This window comes from Heterodontus francisci, chromosome 8 (genome assembly GCF_036365525.1).
Source record: "Heterodontus francisci isolate sHetFra1 chromosome 8, sHetFra1.hap1, whole genome shotgun sequence".
Classification (NCBI taxonomy): Eukaryota; Metazoa; Chordata; class Chondrichthyes; order Heterodontiformes; family Heterodontidae; genus Heterodontus; species Heterodontus francisci.
The window spans coordinates 75234150-75251967 of NC_090378.1; positions in this window are offsets into that span (position 1 = coordinate 75234150).

A 17818-nucleotide genomic window follows, 5' to 3' on the forward strand; every position below is an offset into this window, starting at 1 on the left:
CATTTGCCTTGAGGTTCATGTTTGCCTTACACTATTTTCTGAATCTACAACTGCCAAGTAAGGGCCATGGGAGAAAACAGATGCTCTGCTATTCTGTGTTCCAAAAGCTGAAACACCCCAAAGAAATTCATAACAATTGCAGAATCAATGAAACATGATAAACCCATAGTCATGGCCAACAATTGTAAGAATTTCTCACTCATTTGATGAGCACTAGGGGGCACTGTTCTTCAAACTACAAAGAACAAAGAACAGTACAGCACAGGAACAGGCCATTCGGCCCTCCAAGCCTGCTGAAACTAACACCTTCTGCACTTCCAGGGCCCATATCCCTCTATTCCCTTCCTATTCATATATTTGTCAAGATGTCTCTTAAACGTCACTATCGTATCTGCTTCCACCACCTCCCCTGGCAGCAAGTTCCAGGCACTCACCACACTCTGTGTAAAAAACTTGCCTCGCACATCCCCTCTAAACTTTGCCCCTCGCACCTTAAACCAATGTCCCCTAGTAACTGACTCTTCCACCCTGGGAAAAAGCTTCTGACTATCCACCCTCCACCTCCGTCGTTCCAGTGGAAACAATCCGAGTTTTTCCAACCTCTCCTCATAGCTAATGCCCTCCAGACCAGGCAACATCCTGGTAAACCTCCTCTGTACCCTCTCCAAAGCCTCCACGTCCTTCTGGTAGTGTGGCGACCAGAATTTCATGCAATATTCTAAGTGTGGCCTAACTAAGGTTCTGTACGGCTGCAATATGACTTGCCAATTTTTATACTCTATGCCCCAACCAATGAAGGCAAGCATGCCGAATGCCTTCTTGACTACCTTATCCACCTGCGTTGCCACTTTCAGTGACCTGTAGACCTGTACGCCCAGATCTCTTTGCCTGTCAATACTCCTAAGGGTTCTGCCATTTACTGTATACCTCCCACCTGCATTAGACCTTCCAAAATGCATTACCTCACATTTGTCCGGATTAAACTCCATCTGCCATTTCTCCGCCCAAGTCTTCAACCGATCTATATCCTGCTGTGTCCTTTGACAATCCTCATCATTATCCGCAACTCCACCAACTTTTGTGTCGTCCGCAAACTTACTAATCAGACCAGCTACATTTTCCTCCTAATCATTTATATATACTACAAACAGCAAAGGTCCCAGCACTGATCCTTGCGGAACACCACTAGTCACATGTCTCCATTCAGAAAAACACCCATCCACTGTTACCCTCTGTCTTCTGTGACTGAGCCAGTTCTGTATCCATCTTGCCAGCTCACCTCTGATCCCGTGTGACTTCACCTTTTGCACCAGTCTGCCATGCGGGACCTTGTCAAAGGCTTTACTAAAGTCCAAAAAGACAACATCCCTTCCCTCATCAATCATCTTCGTCACTTCCTCAAAAAACTCAATCAAATTAGTAAGACATGACCTGCCCTTCACAAAACCATGCTGTCCCTCACTAATAAGTTTGGTTGTTTCCAAATGGGAGTGAATCCTGTCCCGAAGAATCCTCTCTAATAGCTTCCCTACCACTGACGTAAGGCTCACCGGCCTATAATTTCCTGGATTATCCTTGCCACCCTTCTTAAACAAAGGAACAACATTGGCTATTCTCCAGTCCTGTGGGACCTCACCTGTAGCCAATGAGGATGCAAAGATTTCTGTCAAGGCCCCAGCAATTTCTTCCCTTGCCTCCCTCAGTATTCTAGGGTAGATCCCATCAGGCCTGGGGACTTATCTACCTTAATGCTTTGTAAGACACCCAACACCTCCTCCTTTTTGATAATGAGATGACTGAGACTATCTGCACTCCCTTCCCTAGGCTCATCATCCACTCAGTCCTTCTCCTTGGTGAATACTGATGCAAAGTACTCATTTAGCACCTCACCCATTTCCTCTGGCTCCACGCATAGATTCCCATCTCTGTCCTGTTTGCCAATGACTTTTCATGACCCCTTTTAGCCCTCCTAACTCCTTGCTTAAGTTCCTTCCTACTGTCTTTATATTCCTCAAGTGCTTCATCTGTTCCTAGCCTTCCAGCCCTTACAAATGCTTCCTTTTTCTTTTTGACTAGGCTCACAATATCCCATGTTATCCAAGCTTCCCGAAACTTGCCAAACTTGTCTTTCTTCCTCACAGGAACATGCTGGTCCTGGATTCTAATCACTCAAGAGATCCTACAGTTTCCTGTTTTGGGTGGACATCATTTGGATTCTGTTACAAGCGAATTTTTGCAAATCAAAAGGATTTATCAAAATAAGGATAATAAAAACAAGAAATGCTGGAAATACTCAGTCGGTCTGGCAGCATCTGTGGAGCAGGTCAGTGACCCTTCTTCAGAAATGTTAGCTCTGCTTCTCTCTCCACAGATGCTGCCAGACCTACTGAGTATTTCCAGCATTTCTTGTTTTTATTTCAGATTTCCAGCATCTGCAGTATTTTGCTTTTATTTTAGCAAAATAGGAAAGCTGTTCCACTAGGGACATCTCCAGTCTTTCTAGAATCTCATTGTCAAATTACATATCACCAATGTCTGAGAAATATTGGAAAGAGGCTGAGAGTGACCCTCATGATCTTCACTTGCCACAGAATTGAAAAACTCAAATTCCTCCAACTCACATACCACACATGGGCACAAACTTAGAACGTAGTACATGACCCTAATAGCTGAGAGCTGGAAGAACTGTGACCACCAGGGTATACGCCAACACACCTTTTGGATGGATAAAGGTTCAAGAGGCCACTGGAGCTATAGCTGAATGTATCATCCCTCAAATGCAATGCACTTTTGGCCTGATTCCAGCAGGGCAAGGAAGTGCCACACCTCATGGATTGAATAGATTGCATGCATAGCATCAAAAAGATTCATTGCTTTAATCCAACACCTTGCACAATCACAGCAAATAAGCCCCAGGGCCCAGTACCTCACTCAATTCCTGCAGGTACCTCCCACAGCACAATGAAGCCACTTCTTAAGAACAACACCAGTCCAATTATCGAGTATTCCATTCAAATTTATAGAGTTGTATAGCTGTTACACAGCTTTCAATGCAAGTGTCTACATGCATGGTATGTAGCCTGTAATGCATTATGAATCTGTATTCAGCCATAACCTGAAAAAGCATGTGCATATTTTTTACAACGCAGTAAAAGAAAAATTAACGTCTTGAAATTTGTGGTAAAATGCAACAATCCAAATTATTTGATTGGCAGGAGATAGAGAGTAGGGATAATGGGGAGGTACTTTAATGGGCAGGATGTGACTCGTGGTATCCCACAAGGATCCAGCGCTGGGGCCTTAACTATTCACTGTATCTTTTAACGAATTAAATGATGGGATAGAAAGCCACATATCCAAGTTTGCCGATGACACATAGATAGGCGGTATTGTTAGTAGTGTAGGTGGAAGCATAAAATTACAAAGAGATATTGATAGATTACCTAAATGTATTAAACTGTGACAAATGGATTTCAATATGGACTACTGTGAGGTCATCCACTTTGAACCTAAAAAGGATGAATCAGAGCACTTTCTAAACGTTGAAAAGTTAGAAACAGTGGCGATCCAAAGAGACTTTGGAGTCCATGTACATAGATCATTAAAATGTCATGAACATGTACAGAAAAATATCATAAAGGCTAATGGAAAGCTGGCCTTTATATTTGGAGGGCTAGAATACAAGGGGGTAGAAGTTATTCTCCAGCTATACAAAGCCCTGGTTGGACCACCCCTGGATACTGTATTCTGTTCTGGGCACCACATCCTATGAAGGACATATTGACCTTGGAAGGAGTGCATCATAGATTTACCAGAATGATATAAGAATTATGAGGAGAGATTACACAAACCAGAATTGTATTCCCTGTAATTTATAAGGTTCAAGGGTGATTTGATCAATGTTTTCAAGGTATTAAGAGGAACTGATAGGGTAGATAGAGAGAAACTATATCCACTGGTTGTTGAGTCTACAACTAGGAGATATAGTCTAAAAATTAGAGCCAGGCCTTTAAGGCTGCAGCGGTTCAAGAAGGCAGGTCACCATCACCTCCTCAAGGGCAATTAGGGATGGGAAACAAATGTTGGCCTAGCCAGCGATGCCCACATCCTATGAAAAAATATTTAAAAACTTAAGAAACAATTCCAAACGCAAAGTGGTTAAAGTTTGGAACTCTCTTCCACAAAAGGCAATTGATGCTGGATCACTTGTTAATTTTAAATCTGAGTTGAATAGGTTTTTGCCAAGGGATATGGGTAAAAAACAGGTATACAGAATTAGGTCACAGATCTCAATGAATGGTGGAACAGGCTTGGGGTGCTAAATGGCCTACTCCTGTTCTTATGTTCCTACTCAACTGCGTTTGGTGGGTTGCTCCCTTGAGGACAGCACATAATGTCTCCCTGAAACTCTAGTTTTGATTTAAACTACTGTCATGCAGGCCCCCACTTGCCAAGAATGAAGCAGATATATTTTGCCACAAGGACATTAAATTTTAAAATTGGTGCTGGGAAGAAAAGAAGGCCTATTACTAGGGGTTGCCAAACCCCTGGCTGGAAAAACATTGTTTTCATATTCGCAGACAGTGTTGGAACAAAGGAACCAGTCCCTGCCCCAATACACAGAAGAGACCTGGTCAAAGCAGTCAGTCACGTGACCACCTGCTGGCCAACTAGGGGAGTTTTAAATTGGAGAAACAGAATTTGAACTCAGAAAACTGTTTGCTCCTCGACTGAAAAGACCTCTCGTAGTAGGCTTGCCACCGCCTCTCCTTTATGCTCTCATCTCATTCTCTCACCAGCTTCAGAATCCATTGAAGACATATGAGAGAAAGAGAGAAAAGTCTCTTACAGCGAACAAGGTTTAAGAAGAATACTGGGCCCCAACGAAAAGCAAGATCTACCTACAAGCAAGGACTACAGCGAGCTTGAAGCACAGTAACAAAAACCCCTTTTCAGAGATTGCCTCAAACCTCTCTATTATTTTCCTTCTGCTCTTTTCTGTCTCTATTTGCATATGCATATTGCGTATGCATGCTAGCATGGGGCGCAGCATGTATCCATAGACATTAACCGAATTAGAGTTTAAGTTTTAATAAATTTCATTTTTCTTCTTTAAACCTAAGAAAGCCTGTTTGTGCTCATTTTTTTGCCTTACAATTGGCAAGTGGTGAACAAGGATTCACCAAGGGGGAAGCTCAAAACACAGTTTTTAAAATTAAATCCTGGTACAGTTAGACCAGGTGAAGGCTGAAAGGGAACCCCTAGACCTCTTTCGCACCTGGTTGTAATACTAGTTATAATGATTCAGATCTTAGATTATTTTTGTTTTTTCTATATCTTCCCAGCCACTGGCCCTCGTGAATTTGACAAGTTTTCCTTGTGTTTGTGAGACCTGCACATCAGGAGCCGGCAATACTAGCATCAAATAAGAGTAAATTTGAAAGAGTAGTAATAAAACAATTCCCTACCAGCGGAACACGCTCACCTCTGAGTCGGAACATTGAAGCCTTATTACAAACTTGACCACATAAGCTTCATGGTAGTACTGAGGGATTGCTGCATTATCTAAGGTTCTGCCTATTGGATGAGAGGTTCAACCAAGTTTAAATGCTCCTTTTGATGTAAAAGATTACATGACACTCTTTGAAGAAGAGCAGTAAGTACTCCCAGTGTCATCCTCCCTCAACCAATATCACCCAAAGCAAATGATCTGATCATTCATTTAAGTTTCTGGGGACCTTATTGCTACATTTTCTTACATAACAAGAGTGAATTCACTCATTAGTTATGAAGGATATTGGGATGTTCTGAGGACATGATATTGTCCTAGACTAAATGGCAATTCTATCTTTCTATCTTGAGAACTGTTGGTTTTCTATTTTGATTGCCAAGTTCTTGATTCAGTAACCTGCCATTTCAGAGTTATGGGCACTGTTCCTTCTAAGCTTTGCGGCTGTGCAGGAACCCGATAGTTCCCTTGCAGGCTGTGCACAAGTCGGCCCCTTTAGGTTACTGCGTGAGCCTGTGCAAAAAAATTTAAAGGGTCTACGCACTTAAATCGGCCGTGCATTACAAGAAAAAGGGTATGTTGATTGTGGGTCTGATAATAGCCATTTATGAAACTATGAACTTAATTTCCCAAAACATTTTAAAGTATTTGAATCTAAAACTTCTTTGCAAGTAAAAACCAAGTATTCCATTGAAAATGGGAAATGTTTTGAGTTGCCTATTTATGTCTTGTGAAAGTTGTTTTGTAACATTATTACTTGAAGAGAAAAGAGTCCTCTCTATGTCCTAGCAAGCACTTCTCACTGGACCAACCCCACTGAAAAATTACAGGTATAGTGATTCTATAATAAATCATTTAACTTGTTGATGGTTGCTGTGTTTACCCACATAACACCACTCAATATAATAAAAGCAAAATACTGCGGATGGTGGAAATCTGAAATAAAAACAAGAAATGCTGGAACCACTCAGCAAGTCTGGCAGCATCTGTGGAAAGCGAAGCAGGGTTAACGTTTCGGGTCAGTCAATATAACTCACTCCCAGAACATGATAAAACGCTCATAAAAACCCAGTTTCTTTCTTTATTATTTTCATTTTGATTCTTAGTGTCCTTGAGGAATTTCAGACTTGTGTGTGCAAGAAGGGGAGTGGCTCTTTGATGTTGACTTGTATGGTGCCAATTAAGTTGATAATGGGGAAAGTTCGGTCCTCTGGATCTGTTGTCTATGGAGTGCCAAGATTGCTTCTGATCCTGAAGGAAGGCGAGCTCTAGTTTGTTGTTACAGGGCTATGACAGATCTCATGAATTAACATTTCAATTGTTACTTTTCTTGTAGTTTCTAAAATCACCTGCAAAATGAACTGCTTGAGGGCCAAGAAGTGTGATTGGGTGCAGTTGGATGGGGCTGTGCTTATGAAGACCATGTTGGCAAACTGGATTAATATCAGCACCTATGATTTATTTTCTTTGTATTTGTTATTTAGTGGGTATTTATGCCAATTACTCTATTCTTCAGCCCATAAGATAACAAGTGACATGAAACAAGAAATCTTACCCTGACAACCACACTGCTGCAAACCATTACAAGACCTAAAAAAAGAAGCTGAAATGATTCATGTGGTTACAGTCATGACAACTGCCATAAAATGAATGATATTTTTACTGTTTTAAGATGATCATGTGACAATAAAAGACCTTTGTATCTGCATGATGCCATCTTTATTTGTTATTTATCCATCTCACTCGTATCCCTATTTTCTGACCTTTTAGTGAATTATTTGTGGGATAAGAAGTGGAATGTTTTCCCATTGTGAGTTCCCAATGTCAGCATCAAACACAGATCGGATATAGCACACTTTGATGCAGAATTAAAGGCTTGCATTCATACGGCACTTATTTTGTTTATCAGAAATATATCAGAACTTTGTATATCATGAATTACTTTGTAGTGACTTATTATTGCAGGTAAATGTAACAGCCATTTTGTACACACCAGAAACCCTTCAATATTTTTAGTGTTGTTGGTTGACAGAGAAACATTGATCAGCTCAACAGGGAACCTCCTTTTTCTTCTTTGAATAGTGCAACAGAATCGTTAATATCCCACTGAATTAATGAAGCTGGATATTGCAGTATTTAATCACTGAAAAGCTCATATTGGCCTGGATTTTGTGGTTAGTAGTAAAGGAACACTTACAGCAATCCACAGACCTTTGAACAGCTGTATGGTATCTGTGTTGTGTTTAAGCAGGGTGAACAACAGCAAGTCCCTTCAACCAAAGAGATTAAAGAGCTATAGGTGTCTTGATATGCACCTCAAGTCCTGTAACCTGCAGGGCTACAGACCAAATGTTGAAAGGTGGGATTAGTCTGGGTGGTTCATTTTTCGGCTGGCGCAGACATGATGGGCCAAGTGGCCTCTTTCTGTGCCATAAACTTTCTATGATTCTATCTTCATCGAAACATGCAGAGTCTAAACCAGGAAGTATAAATTACAATATTTAACTCAACATAAAATCATATACAGAAAGCAAAATAAAGTGGGGCAAGAAAATTAGGATTAACAGAGGAAGGTAAGAGCAGAAAGATTTTTTTTAAAGAGACTAGAAGTTCTGTCATTGATGAAATTCTGAAGGAGTGAGAATCCACACTTATAAAATTAAATTTTCAGGGTCAGAGAGGTTGTTTGGCAGTAATTAAGACTTATCATGCCAGCCAGAATTCACTTACACCTTAATACATCAGTCCTAACTTCTTGTTTAGTAGGTAAACTAGTGAGTAAATATTTCAAATTCATAGCCTTCATGTGTTTTAATGCCTAGTCTCTTGGCAAGGTGCTGGTGTAGCGAAGCTAGTGGAGGAACAGAGCAAATCAGACAGCATCTTCCGATTTCTGTATTGAACTGCTCATGTGTGGATGCCAAGAATTGCTCTGTTATTTACCCCATAATAACAGTGAGTGCTGATAGCCTCACCATTATTCCTATCACAAAATCCAGGCCAATATGTCTGTTGTAATTTCCATGTATATTTGTATCTTATTAAAAATCTTACAACTGCCCATATTTTCTGTCTGGGGGAATTCAGTTTTATGACTCATCTGATTAATAGCACCTCTAAAGAAAAAAAACACACAGGAATGTAGCTTAGATTATGTGCTTCAATCCTCCAATGAGACTGCAAACCCGTACTTTCTGACTCAAGAGACAAGAGTTCCACCAACTGAGTCAAATTGAGTATTTCTACATTTGCTATTTGCCATTCCCCTCTGGCCTGATGGTATGAGATTGCCAGCTTAATGAAAATGTGTTGTTATGTACTGGAAACCTTATAACTAACAGAGAATACTTTAATCCCATCAGCTGGATTGATTCCAGTTTGTCTACAAAGTGCAAGGTCAGTAAAAAATTCCCACTGCACTATGCAATCACCTTTTTTAATGTTTATTCAGCTTTATGATAGAGGAAGGATTATTAATGAAGTAGCTTAAGATGGTTGTGCCCTGAGAAATTCCTGCAGTAATGTCCTCGCGTTGTGATGATTGGCCTCGAACAAGCATTTTCCATTGTATTAGGTATGACTCCAGCCACTTCCTTCTACCCTCATTGACCAAAGTTTTGCTCGGGCTCCTTGCTACCATGCTCAGTTGAATGCTGCCTTGATGCTAAGTGCAGCTACTCTCACCTTTCTCCTGGCATTCAGCTCCTGTGTCAAGTCTGAAGCCAAGTGATGGTCCTGATGGAACTCAAAATGAACAGGTTATTGGTGGGTAAATGTCACTTGTTGGCACTATTGAAGAAACCTTCCATGACCTTACTGATGATTGGGAGGAGGCTGATAGGGCAGTAGCTGGCCAGATTGGATTTATCCTTTTTATTGTGGATAGGACATATCTGGGTAATCATCCACATTGTTGAGTAAATGCCAATGTCCAAGCTGTACTGAAAGCTTTAGGGTAGGGAAATGATGAGATTTGATGCTCATGGGTTTTTGGGGGGCTAAATTCAATAGCCCCCAAAAACCGGTGCAGGAATTGTGATGTGCGATTCACCCACACCCATTGATTGCATTGCAGGCAACATGTCAACTTTGTGCTGCCTGCTCAGTTCAATGATTTCAGCATCCAGCCACCGCTAACTGCCCTGTCGATTGGCTGAATGCATCAGCAAGGAGCCAAAATTCTGAGTAGCTAGCACAACTTAAAGCTAACCTGCTCTGCCTAAAACTAACCAGTAGCTCTTAAAGGGGACGTGGATTGTGGCTGGAACAGGTGCTGGGAATCATGCAGGAGATGATTCTGAACTGGGAAATATTGAATATTGGCACAACATGCAACAGAACAGGCTCCAAGGTTTTTGGTTGCTGCACTGGAAGCCTTGGTGGAAGAGAGATCTCCTGTATCCACAGGAGACCTCCCCAGACACAGGAACCAACACGAGGGAAAAACATACTTGACCTTGTCCTCACCAATCTGCCTGCCGCAGATGCTTCTGTCCATGACAGTATTGGTAGGAGTGACCACCGCACAGTCCTTGTGGAGACGAAGTCCCGCCTTCACATTGAGGATAACCATCGTGTTGTGTGGCACTACCACTGTGTTAATAGGGATAGATTTCGAACAGATCTAGCAATGCAAAACTGGGCATCCATGAGGCACTGTGGGCCATCAGCAGCAGCAGAATTGTACTCAACCACAATCTGTAACCTTATGGCCCGGCATATCCCCCACTCTACCATTACCATCAAGCCAGGAGACCAACCCTGGTTCAATGAAGTGTGCAGGAGGGCATGCCAGGAGCAGCACCAGGCATACCTCAAAATGAGGTGTCAGCCTGGTGAAGCTACTACCCAGCACTACTTGCATGCCAAACTGCATAAGCTTCATGCAATAGACAGAGCTAAGCGATCCCATCACCAACGGATCAGATGTAAGCTCTGCAGTCCTGCCACATCCAGTCGTGAATGGTGGTGGACAATTAAACAACTAACTGGAGGAGGTGGCTCCATAAATATCCCCATCCTCAATGATGGGGTAGTCCAGCACATCAGAAAGATAAGGCAGAAGCATTTGCAACAATCTTCAGCCAGAAGTGCCGAGTTGATGATCCATCTCGGCCCCCTCCTGAAGTCCCCAGCATTACAGATGCCAGACTTCAGCCAATTCGATTCACTCCACGTGATATCAAGAAACGACTGAAGGCACTGGATACTGCAAAGGCTATGGGTCCTGACAATATTCCCGCAATAGTACTGAAGACCTCTGCTCCAGAACTTGCCGCACCCCTAGCCAAGCTGTTCCAGTATAGCTACAACACTGGCATCTACCCGGCAATGTGGAAAATTGCTCAGGTATGTCCTGTACACAAAAAGCAGGACAAGTCCAACCCGGCCAATTACCGCCCATCAGTCCACTCCCAATCGTCAGTAAAGTGATGGAAGGTGTCATCGACAGTGCCATCAAGCAGCACTTGCTTAGCAATAATCTGCTCAGTGATGTTCAGTTTGTGTTCCGCCAGGGCCACTCAGCTCCTGACCTCATTACAGCCTTGGTTCAAACATGGACAAAAGAGCTGAACTCAAGAGGTGAGGTGAGAGTGACTGCCCTTGACATCAAGGCAGCATTTGACTGAGTATGGCATCAAGGAGCCCTAGCAAAACTGGAGTCAATGGGAATCAGGGGGGAAACTCTCCACTGGTTGGAGTCATACCTAGCGCAAAGGAAGCTGGCTGTGGTTGTTGGAGATCAAACATCTGAGCTCCAGGACATCACTGCAGGAGTTCCTCAGGGTAGTGTCCTAAGCCCAACCATCTTCAGCTGTTTCATCAATGACCTTCCTTCTTTCATAAGTTCAGAAGTGGGGATTTTCGCTGATGATTGCACAATGTTCAGCACCATTCGCGACTCCTCAAATACTGAAGCAGTCCATGTAGAAATATAGCAAGACCTGGACAATATCCAGGCTTGGGCTGATAAGTGGCAAGTAACATTTGTGCCACACAAGTGCCAGGCAATAACCATCTCCGAAATGAGAGAATCTAACCATCTCCCCTTGACATTCAATGGCATTACCATCGCTGAATCCCTCACTATCAACATCCTGGGGGTTACCATTGACCAGAAACTGAACTGGAGTAGCCATATAAATACCATGGCTACAAGAGCAGGTCAGAGGCTAGGAATCCTGCGGCAAGTGATTCACCTCCTGACTCCCCAGAGCCTGTCCACCATCTGCAAGGTACAAGTCAGGAGTGTGATGGAATACTCTCCACTTGCCTGGATGGGTGCAGCTCCAACAACACTCAAGAAGCTCGTCACCATCCAGAACAAAGCAGCCTACTTGATTGGCACACCATGCACAAACATTCACTCTCTCCACCACCGATGCACAGTGGCAGTAGTGTGTACACACTATCAGTGTGTACAAGATGCACTGCAGCAATGCACCAAGCCTCCTTAGACAGCACCTTCCAAACCCGCGACCTCTACCACCTCAAAGGACAAGAGCAGCAGATGCATGGGAACATCACCACCTGCAAGTTCCCGTCCAAGTCACACACCATCCTGGCTTGGAACTATATCGCCGTTCCTTCACTGTTGCTGGGTCAAAATCCTGGAACTCCCTTCCTAACAGCACAATGGGTGTACCTACCTCACATGGACTGCAGCGGTTCAAGAAAGCGGCTCATCACCACCTTCTCAAGGGCAATTAGGGATGGGCAATAAATGCTGGCATAGCCAGTGATGCCCACATCCCATGAATAAATTTTTTAAAAATCAGAAGCAGAGAGCCATGGAGGTCAAATCCAGGAATGAAGCCCGGAGGACATGGGTGCGGTGCCCCAAGAAGTTCAATGACCTCACACAAGTGATCAAGGTCAGTGAATGCATCTTCAAATGTTACCAACTGCACCACTAGCCTCAGATACTGCTCAATTTACCACACCCCCATCACTCACCTACTGACAATTTCTAGCAATCAGAACTCATACCTGACATTCACATGCTCCACTGCACTCACACACCTCATACTGCTGCAAGCCTCACACACACATCTCACAGCTTGACAACGCTGCCAGCTATTCAACCACGATGGTCACATCAGCCAAACAGATTGCACAACACTCAGTGGCACACTTACCTCTGTCTTGCAGGATAAGAAAGAAAGAAAGACTTACATTTATATAGCATCTTTCACGACCACTGGATGAATCAAAGCGCTTTACAGCTAATGAAGTATTTTTGAAGTGTAGTCACCACTGTAATGTAGGACAAGGTGGGGCACAATCGGAGGCAGCAGGAGTTAACCAGAGGGGGACAGGCATGCCTGAATGCCCTAACCCCCATGGAGGAAACAATGCTGGCCATTATTGGGATGCCCATTGCTGAGGCTATGGCCAGCCACTGTCTGAAATCATTGAAGATGATGGTATCCACATATTTATTTCTCCTTCTCACATCCCGCTCATCCCACACTCTTTTCTGATTGGCAAGCTGCAGATGGTGTAACCATGCACCTCTTGATTCACCCCGCACCCACCCCCCCACCCCATCCCTCTACCACAATCTTACCCTTGTGCCGTTTTCCTTTCAGATACCCAAGAGGTGCAACTCAGCCTTGTAGTGATAGAACGCACTGCCGCTCAACTTCACAACCACAGCCACCAACTCAGATACTGACACTATGTGTAATTTAAAGGATAGCATGGAGGTTAGATGTGCATGTGGTGAGACACCAGTCTGTAACTAGGGCAGGAAACAAGGTTAACACAGGTGCCAGCTCACTAGAGAGTGAGGCCACACAAGAGTTCTGCTACAGAGGACTCAGATGAGCACTTCGATGGGGGTGCATTGTGAAGCCTGCTAGAAAACCTGCGACCAATGTCAAGGACCATGAAGGAGCATGACACCAGTTCGACACAGGGTTTTGTACAGAGTTTGGATCTTATCCTTTCCAGCATGGAAGTGGTGGCCAACTTTGTTCACACACTTGTGGACCCGACCATGATGCAGTGTCTGATGGCTGATGTCGCAGCTTCCTTTGCAGCACAAGCAGCAGCCACCCAACGTCTCAGTGCTGCAGTGGAAACTCAGATTGTTGGCATACAAGGTCAGCTTGCAGGCATGCAAGCACAGACTGCTGCCATCATGGATGTAGATTGCAGTGTGCAAAGGAGCTTGCAGGGTGTCCACCAACAGAATAATAGAATTGCTAAGGCATTGCTCTGGGGGAATGGCAGTGGGTCCATGGAGCATGAACTTGATGTCCTCTCTCAGGATGATAGCATTCATGCTCCCACCCTGGCCACCCTGCCAGTGCCCTTGCTGTTGCCTGTCACCCAGCCAGCCCAGATTGCTGCCACCCATACCGAGATGGTGCAGTCCGAAGCTGGACCCTCAAGGCCCAGAGCTACTTGAGGTCATCCTCCGAGGCTATCTTCAGTCTCCCCCATTGTAAGTCAGCAGCCTTCCACCAACCATGCTGAAGTTTCTGGGCTAGCACTGCATAGGAACACTAGGACAGGCAAAGCACACGGAAGACAGGCATTAATGGAATGCACCAAGGTGATTAGTTGACTTTTGCATGCAATATAGAATGATTTCATCTATAAATTTGATTTGGAATGTTTATTTTGTAGCAGGTTTATTGTTGTATTGTGGCCAAGTGGACACTGTGATGGTCAGTTACAGAAAGAAGGTGTGGAACTTTTGGTAAATGGTGAATTGGGGTTGCAGTTACTGGTATCACAGTCAGATGAATTCTTCACAGACAACCCAGGCAAAAAGGGGCCATTGGCTACCTCCTCCATTCCTCCTCCATTCCTCCTCCTCCTGCTGATGTTCCTGATCCTCATCTGCTTACCATATAGCTGGAGGCAAGGGCTGTCTCCTCATGATGGTGAGGTTGTGCAGCATGCAGCAAGCCACTATGAGTCATGACACCTGCTCTGCCAGGTACTGCAAGGCTCTTCCAGAGCAGTCCAGGCAGCGGAGGCATTGTTTCAGCACACCAATGGTCTGCTCTATCACATTTCATGCGACAATATGGTTTTTATTGTATGCCTTTGTGCACGTGTGCATGGATTGAGCACTGGAGCCATCAGCCATGCCGTCAGCAGATAGTCCTTGTCACCCAGCTCCAGCCTGAAAGGCACCAGACACATAAATGTTTATTGCCATGGTCACCCTTGCAGCTACTGACAATGTGGTCCTTGCCCCAAACTGAGATTGGAGTTGTGGCTGCAGCAGGTGACAAGTTTCAGTGAAGATGTCCATAATGAAGCACAGACATCTTACACATTGTTGCTCCCTGAGGTTCAGGTAGAAGAATTGCTCCCTGAAGTCCCTGGGCAGATATGGCTCCCTGCTGAGAGCTCTTCTCCCCTACTCTTCCTCCCGATTCCAGAAGATTGTCCTGCTCTGCATGACCTCCGTTTATTGTCCCTGTTATGCTGTATTCCAAGGGTAATGTTTACTACTGCATCCCTGTCTGGGAGCAACTGGTTTGTGCAGAAGCCTTGAAGTCAGCAAAAACTCCTTCAGCTCCTGCTATACCACTTCCTGTAGAGTTTTGCAACTTTATATAACTATAAAAAGCACCAAACACTTGTAGAATCGTAGCAACAGCCAGAAGAAAACAACAGCCAGAAGAAACAAGAAAGCAACTAAGTTGCAAGTACTTGTTGATCTCTTTAAATAGTGCTGGTGTTGGATCCTTCCTGCTGCTGAACATGTGTTCAGCTGTGTGAGGTTAAATGAGGGCATTGGCTGGAGTGCTGAGCTCCAAAGCGGTACCCCGGGTGTCAAATCAGCTTTGCACACTGAGTAACGTAATGAACTCCCTGCTCTGCATGCTTCCAGAGGATGTTCACTGTGCACACTAATGGCCTCACTAATACAGTATCTGGTGCAATTCACCCCACAAGTGTGCGTGTGCTGTGGGCGCCATCTTGGCACGCTAAGGGCGTTCGTAGCCCTCACAAAATAAGTGCAAACAATCCCAATTTATTGCCCAAGATCTTCAATATCTAATCAGGATTTTCTCTGCGCTGATAGCTGTTGTTGTGTACAATGTTTCTTAATGTGATATGGAGTAAACCGAATTGGCTGGACACTGCCAACAGTGATGGTGGGGAAAGTAGGAGGCGGCCGAATAGGATCATTGTCTTGGCACTATTGACTAAAACACTTACAAACTCTTCAATCTTGTCTCTTGCACTCACATGATTGGCTCCACCAGAATTAAGGATAGAGTTTGCTTCATCCGTTAGTTGCTGAATTGACCATCACCCTTCTTGACAGGATGTAGTGCAGCTACAGAGTATTGTCCTAATCTGTTAGTTGTAGGACCACCTAGCTCAGTCTGTAGCCTTCTGTTTTAGATGTTTAGAATGCAGATAGCCCTGTATCTTAGCTTCATTATATTGGTGCCTTATCCTAATGTATACTTGGTGCTTTCTCTAGTACAACCTTCTACACTCTGCATTAATCCAGGTTTGGTTTCCTGGCTTGATGGTGATCAAGGCACGAGGAATGTGCTGGCCATGAGGTTACTGATTATGATGTCCCACAGTACTTCATGGATAGTCAATTTTAGGCTGCTGTCCTTAGTCTGTTTCACTTGCTTATACATTGCCCAATGGAGGATGACTTAATGGTGGAGTCAAGAGTTTGTCTTCAGGAAGATTGTTCGGTGGTCATTTCTTCCAGTACTATTAGATGCAAACATGTCTGTGACAGGTACATTGTTGAGAATGAGGACAAATTGGTTATTTCCTCCTTTTGGTTCCCTCATCACCTGATGCAGGCACAATCTGACATCTATGTCCTTCAGGATCTGGGCAGTAGTGGTACTACCAAGCTACTCCTGATGATGGACATTAAAGATTCCCCCTCCTCCCCACTCCCCCCGTAATACTTTCTGTGCCCTTGCTTCAACAGAACTTCCTCCAAATGATGGTCAACATGGAGGAGCACTCATTTTTCAGCTGGGGATATGATAGGTAATGATTACTAGGAGGTTTCTTTGATCTTATTTGACCTGAAACCATGAAACTTCATGGAGTTAATTTTAAAGACTCGGAAGGCCACTTCCACCTAACTGTATAACACTGTCCGCCCACTCTTTGTTGATTTATTCGGACTGAGAGACAGACATACCCAAGGATGGTGATGGAAGAATCTGGGATTTTGGTTGATAAATATGAATCGTGAGAATGACTATGTGGAGATGTTGTTTGACTAATGTGTGAGACAGCTTTCCATACCTTGGTGTGGAGAATTTTACTGGGGCTGAAATTTTCTTAGTCTTGGCTTATGCCAATAGATTCTTCTTAGTGCATAACTTTGTATTTTGCTAGGTCACTACAGGGGTTATTAAACATCAACAACATACTGTGGGATTGGAGTCTTACATAGGCCAGACCAGGTATGGATGTTGGGCTTCCCTGAAGAGCAATAGACAACTAATTAATGACAAGTTGGAGGCTTTTAATTTTTTTTTACTGGTGCTAGACCACAAACTACCATACTTAAGTTTTGCTGTGATGACATTTGAACCTGTAACCTCTGAATTGATAGCCCTGTACCTTTAAATCCCTAGATTTTTCTGTTGGTAATCAGGGTTCCTCCCAACTATTGAGGGAGCTCTATAACTAGGCAACAGTTTATGGCAACCAATAGAATTTCCTATTGGGTAGTAATGGCATATTTATAAAGTCGTAGAATAGGTTAATAGGCACAGATTAGCAAATTTAGCAACTATGTTCCAGTTTTGCAGTTTTGAAAAGTTAGCAGACTAAAGGCAACTAGGGGTCATAGGAAAATAAAAAATACAGGACTGGAAAAGACTCTCTTATCAATATGAGTTGGCCCAAGACTGCTCAATCATTGATTCCTCAAAATGTCAATCCACACACTGGTCTGGATTTTACCAGCCCTTTGGGACTGACTGGGAGGTGGAGCGCGCAGGCCATAAAATGGCGAGGGAAGGCGGGCGGGGTTGGGTGGGGGTTGGAGTGCCTGTTGTCTTCCCATCATGCCAGCAATGGAGAAGGTGGCGGATGGCCCTTCCATCCAGAGGCCTACTGAGCTTCTCTGGCTGAAGCACTTGCATCCATCTTCAGCCAGAAGTGCTGAGTGGATGATCCATCATGGCCTCCTCCTGAGATCCCCAACAACATAGATGCCAGTCTTCAGCCAACCCGATTCACTTCATGTGGTATCAAGAAATGGCTGAAGGCACTGGATACTGCAGAGGCTATGGGCCCTGACAACGTTGCGGCAATAGTACAGAAGAACTGCGCACCAGA